Below are 17180 nucleotides of genomic sequence, written 5' to 3'. Positions count from 1 at the left end.
GAAATTAAATAAAAAAAGAAGTTTAATAGGAAAGTAAATTGAATAAAAATGGAAGTAGAATAAAAATAAAAATGAAAGTTGCATAAAATTAAAAATGGAAGTTCAATCCAGAAACCACTATACCTTAACGATCTATTTTGAAATTAAATAAAAACGGAAGTTTAATAGAAAAGTAAACTGAATAAAAATCGAAGTTGAATAAAACTAAAAATGAAAGTTGCAGAAAATTAAATATGGAAGTTCAATCCAGAAACCACTATACCTTAACGATCTATTTGGAAATTAAATAAAAACGGAAGTTTAATAGAAAAGTAAACTGAATAAAAATGGAAGTTGAATAAAACTAAAAATGAAAGTTGCAGAAAATTAAATATGGAAGTTTAATCCAGAAACCACTATACCTTAACGATCTATTTGGAAATTAAATAAAAAAGGAAGTTTAATAGAAAAGTAAATTGAATAAAAATGGAAGTTGAATAAAAATAAAAATGAAAGTTGCATAAAATTAAAAATGGAAGTTCAATACAAAAACCACTATACCTTAACGATCTATTTGGAAATTAAATAAAAAGGGTAGTTTAATAGAAAAGTAAATTGAATAAAAATGGAAGTTGAATAAAAATAAAAATGAAAGTTGCATAAAATTAAAAATGGAAGTTAAATCCAAAAACCACTATTCCTTAACGATCCATTTGGAAATTAAATAAAAAATGAAGTTTAATAGAAAAGTAAATTGAATAAAAATGGAAGTTGAATGAAAATAAAAATGAAAGTTACATAAAATGAAAAATGAAAGTTCAATCCAGAAACCACTATACCTTAGTGATCTATTTGGAAATTAAATAAGAAAGGAAGTTTAATAGGAAAGTTAATTGAATTAAAATGCAAGTAGAATGAAAATAAAAATGAAAGTTGCATAAAACTAAAATTGGAAGTTCAATCTAGAAACCACTATACCTTAACCATCTATTTGGAAATTAAGTAAAAAAGGAAGTTTAATAGAAAAGTAAATTGAATAAATATGGAAGTTGAATAAAAATAAAAATGACTGTTGCATAAAATTAAAAATGGAAGTTCAATCCAAAAACCACTATACCTTAACGATTTATTTGGAAATTAAATAAAAAAGAAAGTTTAACAGAAAAGTAAATTGAATAAAAATGGAAGTTGAATAAAAATAAAAATGAAAGTTGAATAAAATTAAAAATGGAAGTTCAATCCAAAAACCACTATACCTCAACGATCTATTTGGAAATTAAATAAAAAAGGAAGTTGAGTAGAAAAGAAACTTGAATAAAAAAAGGAAGTTAAATAAAAATAAAAATGGAAGTTGCAGAAAATTAAAAATGGAAGTTCATTCCAGAAACCACTATACCTTAACGATCTATTTGGAAATTAAATAAAAAAGGACGTTTAATAGAAAAGTAAATTAAATAAAAATGGAAGTAGAATATAAATAAAAATGAAAGTTGCATAAAATTAAAAATGGAAGTTCAATCCAGAAACCACTATACCTTAGCGATCTATTTGGAAATTAAATAAAAAGGAAGTTTAATAGGAAAGTAAACTGAATTAAAATGGAAGTAGAATAAAAATAAAAATGAAAGTTGCATAAAATTAAAAATGGATGTTCAATCCAGAAACCACTATACCTTAACGAACTATTTGGATATTAAATAAAAAAGAAAGTTTAACAGAAAAGTAAATTGAATAAAAATGGAAGTTGAATAAAAATAAAAACGAAAGTTGCAGAAAATTAAATATGGAAGTTCAATCCAGAACCACTTTACCTTAACGATCTATTTGGAAATTAAATAAAAAGGGAAGTTTAATTGCAAAGTAAATTGAATAAAAATGGAAGTTGAATAAAAATAAAAATGAAAGTTGCATAAAATTAAAAATGAAAGTTCAATCCAAAAACCACTATACCTTAACGATCTATTTGGAAAGTAAATAAAAAAGGAAGTCGAGTAGAAAAGAATCTTGAATAAAAAAGGAAATTAAATAAAAATAAAAAAGGAAGTGGCAGAAAATTAAAAATTGAAGTTAATTCCAGAAACCACTATAACTTAACGATCTATTTGGAAATAAAATAAAAAAGGAAGTTTAATAGAAAAGTAAACTGAATAAAAATGGAAGTTGAATAAAAATAAAAATGAAAGTTGCAGAAAATTAAAAATGGAAGTTCAATCCAGAAACCACTATACATTAACGATCTACTTGGAAATTAAATAAAAAACGAAGTTTAATAGGAAAGTAAATTGAATAAAAATGGAAGTAGAATAAAAATAAAAATGAAAGTTGCATAAAATTAAAAATGGAAGTTCAATCCAGAAACCACTATACCTTAACGATCTATTTGGAAATTAAATAAAAAAGGAAGTTTAATAGAAAAGTAAACTGAATAAAAATGGAATTTGAATAAAAATAAAAATGAAAGTTGCAGAAAATTAAATATGGAAGTTCAATCCAGAAACCACTATACCTTAACGATCTATTTGGAAATTAAATAAAAAAGGAAGTTTACTTGAAAAGTAAACGGAATAAAAATGGAAGTTGAATAAAAATAAAAATGAAAGTTGCAGAAAATTAAATATGGAAGTTCAATCCAGAAACCACTATACCTTAACGATCTATTTGGAAATTAAATAAAAAAGGAAGTTTAATAGAAAAGAAAATTGAATAAAAATGGAAGTTGAATAAAAATAAAAATGAAAGTTGCATAAAATTAAAAATGGAAGTTCAATACAAAAACCACTATACCTTAACGATCTATTTGGAAATTAAATAAAAAGGGTAGTTTAATAGAAAAGTAAATTGAATAAAAATGGAAGTTGAATAAAAACAAAAATGGAAGTTGCATAAAATTAAAAATGGAAGTTCAATCAAGAAACCACTATACCTTACCGATCTATTCGCTCGAGCAAGCTAGTTTGTTCTTCGCTCGAGCAAGAGTTCCTTCGCTCGAGCGTGTGTCTGGTTACAGACCTGAGGGTTTGAGTTCTTCGATCGAACGAGATTTCCTTCGCTCGAGCGAGCTTCTGGGTTGTTGGCTCGAGCAAGGCTTCCTTGGCTCGAGCGTATCTTTTCTGTGTCTTGTCGCTCGAGCGACCAAGTCTTCGCTCGAGCGAGCCTGTTCAGTTTATATACGTAGCAGCGGGTTTTGATCAGTCTTTTTGATATTCTTTTGATTCCAAACCCTAGGTCCGACTTCTCTCTCACCCTACTCACCTTATCTCTTAGATTTGATCCACTTAGGGTGTGTTTCTACCCTAGATCCTTCATTAAAAAGAGTGTGTGAGTCGAGGGCTTCGTTTTAATCTGAATTGTTGGTAGTTTGGAGCACTTTGGAGTTTGGGTCTTCATCTCTATCTTCTCTTTTGGGGCTATTTCTTCGAGGTAGGGATTTCCTACTCCATTTTATAAGTTTTGTTCTAAGTTTTGGTATGTTGATATGTTGAGGTTACTTTGATAATTTTGAGAAAAACCATAGTTGTATTAATTAATTAAATTGTATAATTAATTTAAGGGAATTGGGGAAATTATTGATTAAATGGTGTAGTTGGATAATTTAAATCACTCGCCTATTGAATTGTTGATATGTTTATTTCCAAGTCTAGAAATAACTGTTTTGGGCTATCGGTGGAGGATAGCTGTGATTGTTGTAGACACTGCATGTGGATTAGGGATAACTGAAACTAATCATTGATTAAGTCATCAATTTTGACTGTTAAATTAATACAAACATTATGTGTATAGATTGTGTGTTGTATATGTTATGTGTTTACATACATTGTTTTGTGTGGGAGGAGATAGGGGATGGACCTCTAAACCGTATTTTGTTTGGGAGGAGATAGGGGATGGACTCCATTAGCATCACTTTTATGTGTGCTTATTTATATAGAAGTGTTTTATTGATACAACACTAAAATGTGTATCAATCTGGAAGTATGATTTGAGCTTGAGTCTCATTTGTTTGTTGATATTGGAAGAATGTGAATATGATATATATAATCCACTGTTGTAAGTTTGGCCAAGTTCTGAGCCATATTGATAAAGTTGGAAAGTAAAACATGTCATAGACAATAGTGACATGAGACTGAAAAATGAAATAATTGATTATCTTGGTTAACCATCTGTTGAATGATATTGCTTTATTCATTGCTTATATGTGGTTTAGTATATTTCTACTGGGCTGTGGCTCACCCTTTATGGAAACATCATTTTCAGGTTCAGGTGATAAGCTACCTCCAAGGACTTAGCTTGGAAGGACTTGGATTCTGAAGACTATTTTCAGATGTTTGCTTTTATTTGTTAGTACATGTAAACACTCAAGCCTAGGGCTTTATTTGTAATTGAGTTAGAACTCATACTTTTGTGTCCAAGTGTTGGCTTGGAAAGATGTAAGCCTGTAGGGCATTTAATTTGATGTTACATGTAATGCTTTTGTTTAGTAAGACTCTGATGAATAATGAATTATTAAAGTGTTTTCTTTATATAATGCATGTCAATGATATATATAATGGGTTATTTTTGAGGGCGTGACAACTTGCAGAAAATTAAATATGGAAGTTTAATCCAGAAACCACTATATCTTAACGATCTATTTGGAAATTAAATAAAAAAGGAAGTGTAATAGAAAAGTAAATTGAATAAATATGGAAGTTGAATAAAAATAAAAATAAAAGTTGCATAAAATTAAAAATGGAAGTTCAATACAAAAACCACTATACCTTAACGATCTATTTGGAAATTAAATAAAAAGGGTAGTTTAATAGAAAAGTAAATTGAATAAAAATGGAAGTTGAATAAAAATAAAAATGAAAGTTGCATAAAATTAAAAATGGAAGTTCAATCCAAAAACCACTATTCGTTAACGATCCATTTGGAAATTAAATAAAAAAGGAAGTTTAATAGAAAAGTAAATTGAATAAAAATGGAAGTTGAATGAAAATAAAAATGAAAGTTACATAAAATGAAAAATGAAAGTTCAATCCAGAAACCACTATACCTAAGTGATCTATTTGGAAATTAAATAAAAAAGGAAGTTGAGTAGAAAAGAATCTTGAATAAAAAAGGAAATTAAATAAAAATAAAAAAGGAAGTGGCAGAAAATTAAAAATGGAAGTTAATTCCAGAAACCACTATACCTTAACGATCTATTTGGAAATTAAATAAAAAAGAAAGTTTAATAGAAAAGTAAATTGATTAAAAATGGAAGTTCAATCTAGAAACCACTATACATTAACGATCTACTTGGAAATTAAATAAAAAAAGAAGTTTAATAGGAAAATAAATTGAATAAAAATGGAAGTAGAATAAAAATAAAAATGAAAGTTGCATAAAATTAAAAATGGAAGTTCAATCCAGAAACCACAATACCTTAACGATCTATTTGGAAATTAAATATAAAAGGAAGTTTAATAGAAAAGTAAACTGAATAAAAACGGAAGTTGAATAAAAATAAAAATGAAAGTTACAGAAAATTAAATATGGAAGTTCAATCCAGAAACCACTATACCTTAACGACCTATTTGGAAATTAAATAAAAAAGGAAGTTTAATAGAAAAGTAAACTGAATAAAAATGGAAGTTGAATAAAAATAAAAATGAAAGTTACAGAAAATTAAATATGGAAGTTCAATCCAGAAACCACTATACCTTAACGATCTATTTGGAAATTAAATAAAAAAGGAAGTTTAATAGAAAAGTAAATTGAATAAGAATGGAAGTTGAATAAAAATAAAAATGAAAATGCATAAAATTAAAAATGGAAGTTCAATACAAACACCACTATACCTTAACGATCTATTTGGAAATTAAATAAAAAGGGTAGTTTAATTGAAAAGTAAATTGAATAAAAGTGGAAGTTGAATAAAAATAAAAATGAAAGTTGCATAAAATTAAAAATGGAAGTTCAATCCAAAAACCACTATTCCTTAACGATCCATTTGGAAATTAAATAAAAAAGGAAGTTTAATAGAAAAGTAAATTGAATAAAAATGGAAGTTGAATGAAAATAAAAATGAAAGTTACATAAAATGAAAAATGAAAGTTCAATCCAGAAACCACTATACCTAAGTGATCTATTTGGAAATTAAATAAAAAAGGAAGTTGAGTAGAAAAGAATCTTGAATAAAAAAGGAAATTAAATAAAAATAAAAAAGGAAGTGGCAGAAAATTAAAAATGGAAGTTAATTCCAGAAACCACTATACCTTAACGATCTATTTGGAAATTAAATAAAAAAGAAAGTTTAATAGAAAAGTAAATTGATTAAAAATGGAAGTTCAATCTAGAAACCACTATACATTAACGATCTACTTGGAAATTAAATAAAAAAAGAAGTTTAATAGGAAAATAAATTGAATAAAAATGGAAGTAGAATAAAAATAAAAATGAAAGTTGCATAAAATTAAAAATGGAAGTTCAATCCAGAAACCACAATACCTTAACGATCTATTTGGAAATTAAATATAAAAGGAAGTTTAATAGAAAAGTAAACTGAATAAAAACGGAAGTTGAATAAAAATAAAAATGAAAGTTACAGAAAATTAAATATGGAAGTTCAATCCAGAAACCACTATACCTTAACGACCTATTTGGAAATTAAATAAAAAAGGAAGTTTAATAGAAAAGTAAACTGAATAAAAATGGAAGTTGAATAAAAATAAAAATGAAAGTTACAGAAAATTAAATATGGAAGTTCAATCCAGAAACCACTATACCTTAACGATCTATTTGGAAATTAAATAAAAAAGGAAGTTTAATAGAAAAGTAAATTGAATAAGAATGGAAGTTGAATAAAAATAAAAATGAAAATGCATAAAATTAAAAATGGAAGTTCAATACAAACACCACTATACCTTAACGATCTATTTGGAAATTAAATAAAAAGGGTAGTTTAATTGAAAAGTAAATTGAATAAAAGTGGAAGTTGAATAAAAATAAAAATGAAAGTTGCATAAAATTAAAAATGGAAGTTCAATCCAAAAACCACTATTCCTTAACGATCCATTTGGAAATTAAATAAAAAAGGAAGTTTAATAGAAAAGTAAATTGAATAAAAATGGAAGTTGAATGAAAATAAAAATGAAAGTTACATAAAATGAAAAATGAAAGTTCAATCCAGAAACCACTATACCTTAGTGATCTATTTGGAAATTAAATAAAAAAGGAAGTTTAATAGGAAAGTTAATTGAATTAAAGTGGAAGTAGAATAAAAATAAAAATGAAAGTTGCATAAAACTAAAATTGGAAGTTCAATCCAGAAACCACTATACCTTAACGATCTATTTGGAAATTAAGTAAAAAAGGAAGTTTAATAGAAAAGTAAATTGAATAAATATGGAAGTTGAATAAAAATAAAAATGAAAGTTGCAGAAAATTAAATATGGAAGTTAAATCCAGAAACCACTTTACCTTAACGATCTATTTGGAAATTAAATAAAAAAGGAAGTTGAATAAAAATAAAAATGAAGGTTGCATAAAATTAAAAATGGAAGTTCAATCCAAAAACCACTATACCTTAACGATTTATTTGGAAATTAAATAAAAAAGGAAGTTTAATAGAAAAGTAAATTGAATAAAAATGGAAGTTGAATAAAAATAAAAATGAAAGTTGCATAAAATTAAAATGGAAGTTCAATCCAAAAACCACTATACCTTAACGATCTATTTGGAAATTAAATAAAAAAGGAAGTTGAGTAGAAAAGAAACTTGAATAAAAAGGGAAGTTAAATAAAAATAAAAATGGAAGTTGCAGAAAATTAAAAATGGAAGTTCATTCCAGAAACCACTATACCTTAACGATCTATTTGGAAATTAAATAAAAAGGAAGTTTAATAGGAAAGTAAATTGAATTAAAACGGAAGTTAAATAAAAATAAAAATGGAAGTTGTAGAAAATTAAAAATGGAAGTTCAATCCAGAAACCACTATACCTTAACGACCTATTTGGAAATTAAATAAAAAAGGAAGTTTAATAGAAAAGTAAACTGAATAAAAATGGAAGTTGAATAAAAATAAAAATGAAAGTTACAGAAAATTAAATATGGAAGTTCAATCCAGAAACCACTATACCTTAACGATCTATTTGGAAATTAAATAAAAAAGGAAGTTTAATAGAAAAGTGAATTGAATAAAAATGGAAGTTGAATAAAAATTAAAATGAAAGTTGCATAAAATTAAAAATGGAAGTTCAATACAAAAACCAGTATACCTTAACGATCTATTTGGAAATTAAAAAAAAAGGGTAGTTTAATAGAAAAGTAAATTGAATAAAAATGGAAGTTGAATAAAAATAAAAATGAAAGTTGCATAAAATTAAAAATGGAAGTTCAATCCAAAAACCACTATTCGTTAACGATCCATTTGGAAATTAAATAAAAAAGGAAGTTTAATAGAAAAGTAAATTGAATAAAAATGGAAGTTGAATGAAAATAAAAATGAAAGTTACATAAAATGAAAAATGAAAGTTCAATCCAGAAACCACTATACCTTAGTGATCTATTTGGAAATTAAATAAAAAAGGAAGTTGAGTAGAAAAGAATCTTGAATAAAAAAGGAAATTAAATAAAAATAAAAAAGGAAGTGGCAGAAAATTAAAAATGGAAGTTAATTCCAGAAACCACTATACCTTAACGATCTATTTGGAAATTAAATAAAAAAGAAAGTTTAATAGAAAAGTAAATTGATTAAAAATGGAAGTTCAATCTAGAAACCACTATACATTAACGATCTACTTGGAAATTAAATAAAAAAAGAAGTTTAATAGGAAAGTAAATTGAATAAAAATGGAAGTAGAATAAAAATAAAAATGAAAGTTGCATAAAATTAAAAATGGAAGTTCAATCCAGAAACCACAATACCTTAACGATCTATTTGGAAATTAAATATAAAAGGAAGTTTAATAGAAAAGTAAACTGAATAAAAACGGAAGTTGAATAAAAATAAAAATGAAAGTTACAGAAAATTAAATATGGAAGTTCAATCCAGAAACCACTATACCTTAACGACCTATTTGGAAATTAAATAAAAAAGGAAGTTTAATAGAAAAGTAAACTGAATAAAAATGGAAGTTGAATAAAAATAAAAATGAAAGTTACAGAAAATTAAATATGGAAGTTCAATCCAGAAACCACTATACCTTAACGATCTATTTGGAAATTAAATAAAAAAGGAAGTTTAATAGAAAAGTAAATTGAATAAGAATGGAAGTTGAATAAAAATAAAAATGAAAATGCATAAAATTAAAAATGGAAGTTCAATACAAACACCACTATACCTTAACGATCTATTTGGAAATTAAATAAAAAGGGTAGTTTAATTGAAAAGTAAATTGAATAAAAGTGGAAGTTGAATAAAAATAAAAATGAAAGTTGCATAAAATTAAAAATGGAAGTTCAATCCAAAAACCACTATTCCTTAACGATCCATTTGGAAATTAAATAAAAAAGGAAGTTTAATAGAAAAGTAAATTGAATAAAAATGGAAGTTGAATGAAAATAAAAATGAAAGTTACATAAAATGAAAAATGAAAGTTCAATCCAGAAACCACTATACCTTAGTGATCTATTTGGAAATTAAATAAAAAAGGAAGTTTAATAGGAAAGTTAATTGAATTAAAGTGGAAGTAGAATAAAAATAAAAATGAAAGTTGCATAAAACTAAAATTGGAAGTTCAATCCAGAAACCACTATACCTTAACGATCTATTTGGAAATTAAGTAAAAAAGGAAGTTTAATAGAAAAGTAAATTGAATAAATATGGAAGTTGAATAAAAATAAAAATGAAAGTTGCAGAAAATTAAATATGGAAGTTAAATCCAGAAACCACTTTACCTTAACGATCTATTTGGAAATTAAATAAAAAAGGAAGTTGAATAAAAATAAAAATGAAGGTTGCATAAAATTAAAAATGGAAGTTCAATCCAAAAACCACTATACCTTAACGATTTATTTGGAAATTAAATAAAAAAGGAAGTTTAATAGAAAAGTAAATTGAATAAAAATGGAAGTTGAATAAAAATAAAAATGAAAGTTGCATAAAATTAAAATGGAAGTTCAATCCAAAAACCACTATACCTTAACGATCTATTTGGAAATTAAATAAAAAAGGAAGTTGAGTAGAAAAGAAACTTGAATAAAAAGGGAAGTTAAATAAAAATAAAAATGGAAGTTGCAGAAAATTAAAAATGGAAGTTCATTCCAGAAACCACTATACCTTAACGATCTATTTGGAAATTAAATAAAAAGGAAGTTTAATAGGAAAGTAAATTGAATTAAAACGGAAGTTAAATAAAAATAAAAATGGAAGTTGTAGAAAATTAAAAATGGAAGTTCAATCCAGAAACCACTATACCTTAACGACCTATTTGGAAATTAAATAAAAAAGGAAGTTTAATAGAAAAGTAAACTGAATAAAAATGGAAGTTGAATAAAAATAAAAATGAAAGTTACAGAAAATTAAATATGGAAGTTCAATCCAGAAACCACTATACCTTAACGATCTATTTGGAAATTAAATAAAAAAGGAAGTTTAATAGAAAAGTGAATTGAATAAAAATGGAAGTTGAATAAAAATTAAAATGAAAGTTGCATAAAATTAAAAATGGAAGTTCAATACAAAAACCAGTATACCTTAACGATCTATTTGGAAATTAAAAAAAAAGGGTAGTTTAATAGAAAAGTAAATTGAATAAAAATGGAAGTTGAATAAAAATAAAAATGAAAGTTGCATAAAATTAAAAATGGAAGTTCAATCCAAAAACCACTATTCGTTAACGATCCATTTGGAAATTAAATAAAAAAGGAAGTTTAATAGAAAAGTAAATTGAATAAAAATGGAAGTTGAATGAAAATAAAAATGAAAGTTACATAAAATGAAAAATGAAAGTTCAATCCAGAAACCACTATACCTTAGTGATCTATTTGGAAATTAAATAAAAAAGGAAGTTGAGTAGAAAAGAATCTTGAATAAAAAAGGAAATTAAATAAAAATAAAAAAGGAAGTGGCAGAAAATTAAAAATGGAAGTTAATTCCAGAAACCACTATACCTTAACGATCTATTTGGAAATTAAATAAAAAAGAAAGTTTAATAGAAAAGTAAATTGATTAAAAATGGAAGTTCAATCTAGAAACCACTATACATTAACGATCTACTTGGAAATTAAATAAAAAAAGAAGTTTAATAGGAAAGTAAATTGAATAAAAATGGAAGTAGAATAAAAATAAAAATGAAAGTTGCATAAAATTAAAAATGGAAGTTCAATCCAGAAACCACAATACCTTAACGATCTATTTGGAAATTAAATATAAAAGGAAGTTTAATAGAAAAGTAAACTGAATAAAAACGGAAGTTGAATAAAAATAAAAATGAAAGTTACAGAAAATTAAATATGGAAGTTCAATCCAGAAACCACTATACCTTAACGACCTATTTGGAAATTAAATAAAAAAGGAAGTTTAATAGAAAAGTAAACTGAATAAAAATGGAAGTTGAATAAAAATAAAAATGAAAGTTACAGAAAATTAAATATGGAAGTTCAATCCAGAAACCACTATACCTTAACGATCTATTTGGAAATTAAATAAAAAAGGAAGTTTAATAGAAAAGTAAATTGAATAAGAATGGAAGTTGAATAAAAATAAAAATGAAAATGCATAAAATTAAAAATGGAAGTTCAATACAAAAACCACTATACCTTAACGATCTATTTGGAAATTAAATAAAAAGGGTAGTTTAATTGAAAAGTAAATTGAATAAAAGTGGAAGTTGAATAAAAATAAAAATGAAAGTTGCATAAAATTAAAAATGGAAGTTCAATCCAAAAACCACTATTCCTTAACGATCCATTTGGAAATTAAATAAAAAAGGAAGTTTAATAGAAAAGTAAATTGAATAAAAATGGAAGTTGAATGAAAATAAAAATGAAAGTTACATAAAATGAAAAATGAAAGTTCAATCCAGAAACCACTATACCTTAGTGATCTATTTGGAAATTAAATAAAAAAGGAAGTTTAATAGGAAAGTTAATTGAATTAAAGTGGAAGTAGAATAAAAATAAAAATGAAAGTTGCATAAAACTAAAATTGGAAGTTCAATCCAGAAACCACTATACCTTAACGATCTATTTGGAAATTAAGTAAAAAAGGAAGTTTAATAGAAAAGTAAATTGAATAAATATGGAAGTTGAATAAAAATAAAAATGAAAGTTGCAGAAAATTAAATATGGAAGTTAAATCCAGAAACCACTTTACCTTAACGATCTATTTGGAAATTAAATAAAAAAGAAGTTGAATAAAAATAAAAATGAAGGTTGCATAAAATTAAAAATGGAAGTTCAATCCAAAAACCACTATACCTTAACGATTTATTTGGAAATTAAATAAAAAAGGAAGTTTAATAGAAAAGTAAATTGAATAAAAATGGAAGTTGAATAAAAATAAAAATGAAAGTTGCATAAAATTAAAATGGAAGTTCAATCCAAAAACCACTATACCTTAACGATCTATTTGGAAATTAAATAAAAAAGGAAGTTGAGTAGAAAAGAAACTTGAATAAAAAGGGAAGTTAAATAAAAATAAAAATGGAAGTTGCAGAAAATTAAAAATGGAAGTTCATTCCAGAAACCACTATACCTTAACGATCTATTTGGAAATTAAATAAAAAGGAAGTTTAATAGGAAAGTAAATTGAATTAAAATGGAAGTTAAATAAAAATAAAAATGGAAGTTGTAGAAAATTAAAAATGGAAGTTCAATCCAGAAACCACTATACCTTAACGACCTATTTGGAAATTAAATAAAAAAGGAAGTTTAATAGAAAAGTAAACTGAATAAAAATGGAAGTTGAATAAAAATAAAAATGAAAGTTACAGAAAATTAAATATGGAAGTTCAATCCAGAAACCACTATACCTTAACGATCTATTTGGAAATTAAATAAAAAAGGAAGTTTAATAGAAAAGTGAATTGAATAAAAATGGAAGTTGAATAAAAATTAAAATGAAAGTTGCATAAAATTAAAAATGGAAGTTCAATACAAAAACCAATATACCTTAACGATCTATTAGGAAATTAAAAAAAAAGGGTAGTTTAATAGAAAAGTAAATTGAATAAAAATGGAAGTTGAATAAAAATAAAAATGAAAGTTGCATAAAATTAAAAATGGAAGTTCAATCCAAAAACCACTATTCGTTAACGATCCATTTGGAAATTGAATAAAAAAGGAAGTTTAATAGAAAAGTAAATTGAATAAAAATGGAAGTTGAATGAAAATAAAAATGAAAGTTACATAAAATGAAAAATGAAAGTTCAATCCAGAAACCACAATACCTTAGTGATATATTTGGAAATTAAATAAAAAAGGAAGTTTAATAGGAAAGTTAATTGAATTAAAATGGAAGTAGAATAAAAATAAAAATGAAAGTTGCATAAAACTAAAATTGGAAGTTCAATCCAGAAACCACTATACCTTAACGATCTATTTGTAAGTTAAGTAAAAAAGGAAGTTTAATAGAAAAGTAAATTGAATAAATATGGAAGTTGAATAAAAATAAAAATGAAAGTTGCAAAAAATTAAATATGGAAATTAAATCCAGAAACCACTTTACCTTAACGAACTATTTGGAAATTAAATAAAAAAGGAAGTTTAATATAAAAGTAAATTGAATAAAAATGAAAGTTGAATAAACATAAAAATGAAGGTTGCATAAAATTAAAAATGGAAGTTCAATCCAAAAACCACTATACCTTAACGATTTATTTGGAAATTAAATAAAAAAGGAAGTTTAATAGAAAGTAAATTGAATTAAAATGGAAGTTGAATAAAAATAAAAATGAAAGTTGCATAAAATTAAAAATGGAAGTTCAATCCAAAAACCACTATACCTTAACGATCTATTTGGAAATTAAATAAAAAAGGAAGTTGAGTAGAAAAGAAACTTGAATAAAAAAGGAAGTTAAATAAAAATAAAAATGGAAGTTGCAGAAAATTAAAAATGGAAGTTCATTCCAGAAACCACTATACCTTAACGATCAATTTGGAAATTAAATAAAAAAGAAGTTTAATAGGAAAGTAAATTGAATTAAAATGGAAGTTGAATAAAAATAAAAATGAAAGTTGCATAAATTTAAAAATGGATATTTAATCCAGAAACCACTATACCTTAACGATCTATTTGGAAATTAAATAAAAAAGGAAGTTTAAGAGAAAAGTAAATTGAATAAAAATGGAAGTTGAATAAAAATAAAAATGAAAGTTGCATAAAATTAAAAATGGAAGTTCAATCCAAAAACCACTATACCTTAACGATTTATTTGGAAATTAAATAAAAAAGGAAGTTTAATAGAAAAGTAAATTGAATTAAAATGGAAGTTGAATAAAAATAAAAATGAAAGTTGCATAAAATTAAAAATGAAAGTTCAATACAGAAACCACTATACCTTAGTGATCTATTTGGAAATTAAATAAAAAAGGAAGTTGAGTAGAAAAGAATCTTGAATAAAAAAGGAAATTAAATAAAAATAAAAAAGGAAGTGGCAGAAAATTAAAAATGGAAGTTAATTCCAGAAAGCACTATACCTTAACGATCTATTTGGAAATTAAATAAAAAAGGAAGTTTAATAGAAAAGTAAATTGATTAAAAATGGAAATTCAATCTAGAAACCATTATACATTAACAATCTACTTGGAAATTAAATAAAAAAAGAAGTTTAATAGGAAAGTAAATTGAATAAAAATGGAAGTAGAATAAAAATAAAAATGAAAGTTGCATAAAATTAAAAATGGAAGTTCAATCCAGAAACCACTATACCTTAACGATCTATTTGGAAATTAAATATAAAAGGAAGTTTAATAGAAAAGTAAACCAAATAAAAACGGAAGTTGAATAAAAATAAAAATGAAAGTTACTGAAAATTAAATATGGAAGTTCAATCCAGAAACCACTATACCTTAACGATCTATTTGGAAATTAAATAAAAAGGGAAGTTTAATAGAAAAGTAAACTGAATAAAAATGGAAGTTGAATAAAAATAAAAATGAAAGTTACAAAAAATTAAATATGGAAGTTCAATCCAGAAACCACTATACCATAACGATCTATTTGGAAATTAAATAAAAAAGGAAGTTTAATGGAAAAGTAAACTGAATAAAAATGGAAGTTGAATAAAAATAAAAATGAAAGATGCATAAAATTAAAAATGGAAGTTCAATACAAAAACCACTATACCTTAACGATCTATTTGGAAATTAAATAAAAAAGGAAGTTGAGTAGAAAAGAAACTTGAATAAAAAAGGAAGTTAAATAAAAATAAAAATGGAAGTTGCAGAAAATTAAAAATGGAAGTTCATTCCAGAAACCACAATACCTTAACGATCTATTTGGAAATTAAATAAAAAGGAAGTTTAATAGGAAAGTAAATTGAATTAAAATGGAAGTTGAATAAAAATAAAAATGAAAGTTGCATAAATTTAAAAATGGATATTCAATCCAGAAACCACTATACCTTAACGATCTATTTGGAAATTAAATAAAAAAGGAAGTTTAAGAGAAAAGTAAATTGAATAAAAATGGAAGTTGAATAAAAATAAAAATGAAAGTTGCATAAAATTAAAAATGGAAGTTCAATCCAAAAACCACTATACCTGAACGATTTATTTGGAAATTAAATAAAAAAGGAAGTTTAATAGAAAAGTAAATTGAATTAAAATGGAAGTTGAATAAAAATAAAAATGAAAGTTGCATAAAATTAAAAATGAAAGTTCAATACAGAAACCACTATACCTTAGTGATCTATTTGGAAATTAAATAAAAAAGGAAGTTGAGTAGAAAAGAATCTTGAATAAAAAAGGAAATTAAATAAAAATAAAAAAGGAAGTGGCAGAAAATTAAAAATGGAAGTTAATTCCAGAAAGCACTATACCTTAACGATCTATTTGGAAATTAAATAAAAAAGGAAGTTTAATAGAAAAGTAAATTGATTAAAAATGGAAATTCAATCTAGAAACCATTATACATTAACAATCTACTTGGAAATTAAATAAAAAAAGAAGTTTAATAGGAAAGTAAATTGAATAAAAATGGAAGTAGAATAAAAATAAAAATGAAAGTTGCATAAAATTAAAAATGGAAGTTCAATCCAGAAACCACTATACCTTAACGATCTATTTGGAAATTAAATATAAAAGGAAGTTTAATAGAAAAGTAAACCAAATAAAAACGGAAGTTGAATAAAAATAAAAATGAAAGTTACTGAAAATTAAATATGGAAGTTCAATCCAGAAACCACTGTACCTTAACGATCTATTTGGAAATTAAATAAAAAAGGAAGTTTAATAGAAAAGTAAACTGAATAAAAATGGAAGTTGAATAAAAATAAAAATGAAAGTTACAAAAAATTAAATATGGAAGTTCAATCCAGAAACCACTATACCATAACGATCTATTTGGAAATTAAATAAAAAAGGAAGTTTAATGGAAAAGTAAACTGAATAAAAATGGAAGTTGAATAAAAATAAAAATGAAAGATGCATAAAATTAAAAATGGAAGTTCAATACAAAAACCACTATACCTTAACGATCTATTTGGAAATTAAATAAAAAAGGAAGTTGAGTAGAAAAGAAACTTGAATAAAAAAGGAAGTTAAATAAAAATGAAAATGGAAGTTGCAGAAAATTAAAAATGGAAGTTCAATCCAAAAACCACTATTCCTTAACGATCCATTTGGAAATTAAATAAAAAATGAAGTTTAATAGAAAAGTAAATTGAATGAAAATGGAAGTTGAATGAAAATAAAAATGAAAGTTCCATAAAATTAAAAATGAAAGTTCAATCCAGAAACCACTATACCTTAGTGATCTATTTGGAAATTAAATAAAAAAGGAAATTTAATTGGAAAGTTAATTGAATTAAAACGGAAGTAGAATAAAAATAAAAATGAAAGTTGCATAAAACTAAAATTGGAAGTTCAATCCAGAAACCACTATACGTTAACGATCTATTTGGAAATTAAGTAAAAAATTAAGTTTAATAGATAAGTAAATTGAATAAATATGGTAGTTGAATAAAAATAAAAATGAAAGTTGCGTAAAATTAAAAATGGAAGTTCAATCCAGAAACCACTATACCTTAACGATCTATTTGGAAATTAAATGAAAAAGAAGTTTAACAGAAAAGTA

This window comes from Camellia sinensis, unplaced genomic scaffold (assembly GCF_055761805.1).
Source record: "Camellia sinensis isolate YWXY unplaced genomic scaffold, ASM5576180v1 Unanchor1, whole genome shotgun sequence".
In the NCBI taxonomy this organism is placed as follows: Eukaryota; Viridiplantae; Streptophyta; class Magnoliopsida; order Ericales; family Theaceae; genus Camellia; species Camellia sinensis.
Note: the sequence above shows the minus strand (reverse complement) of the source record.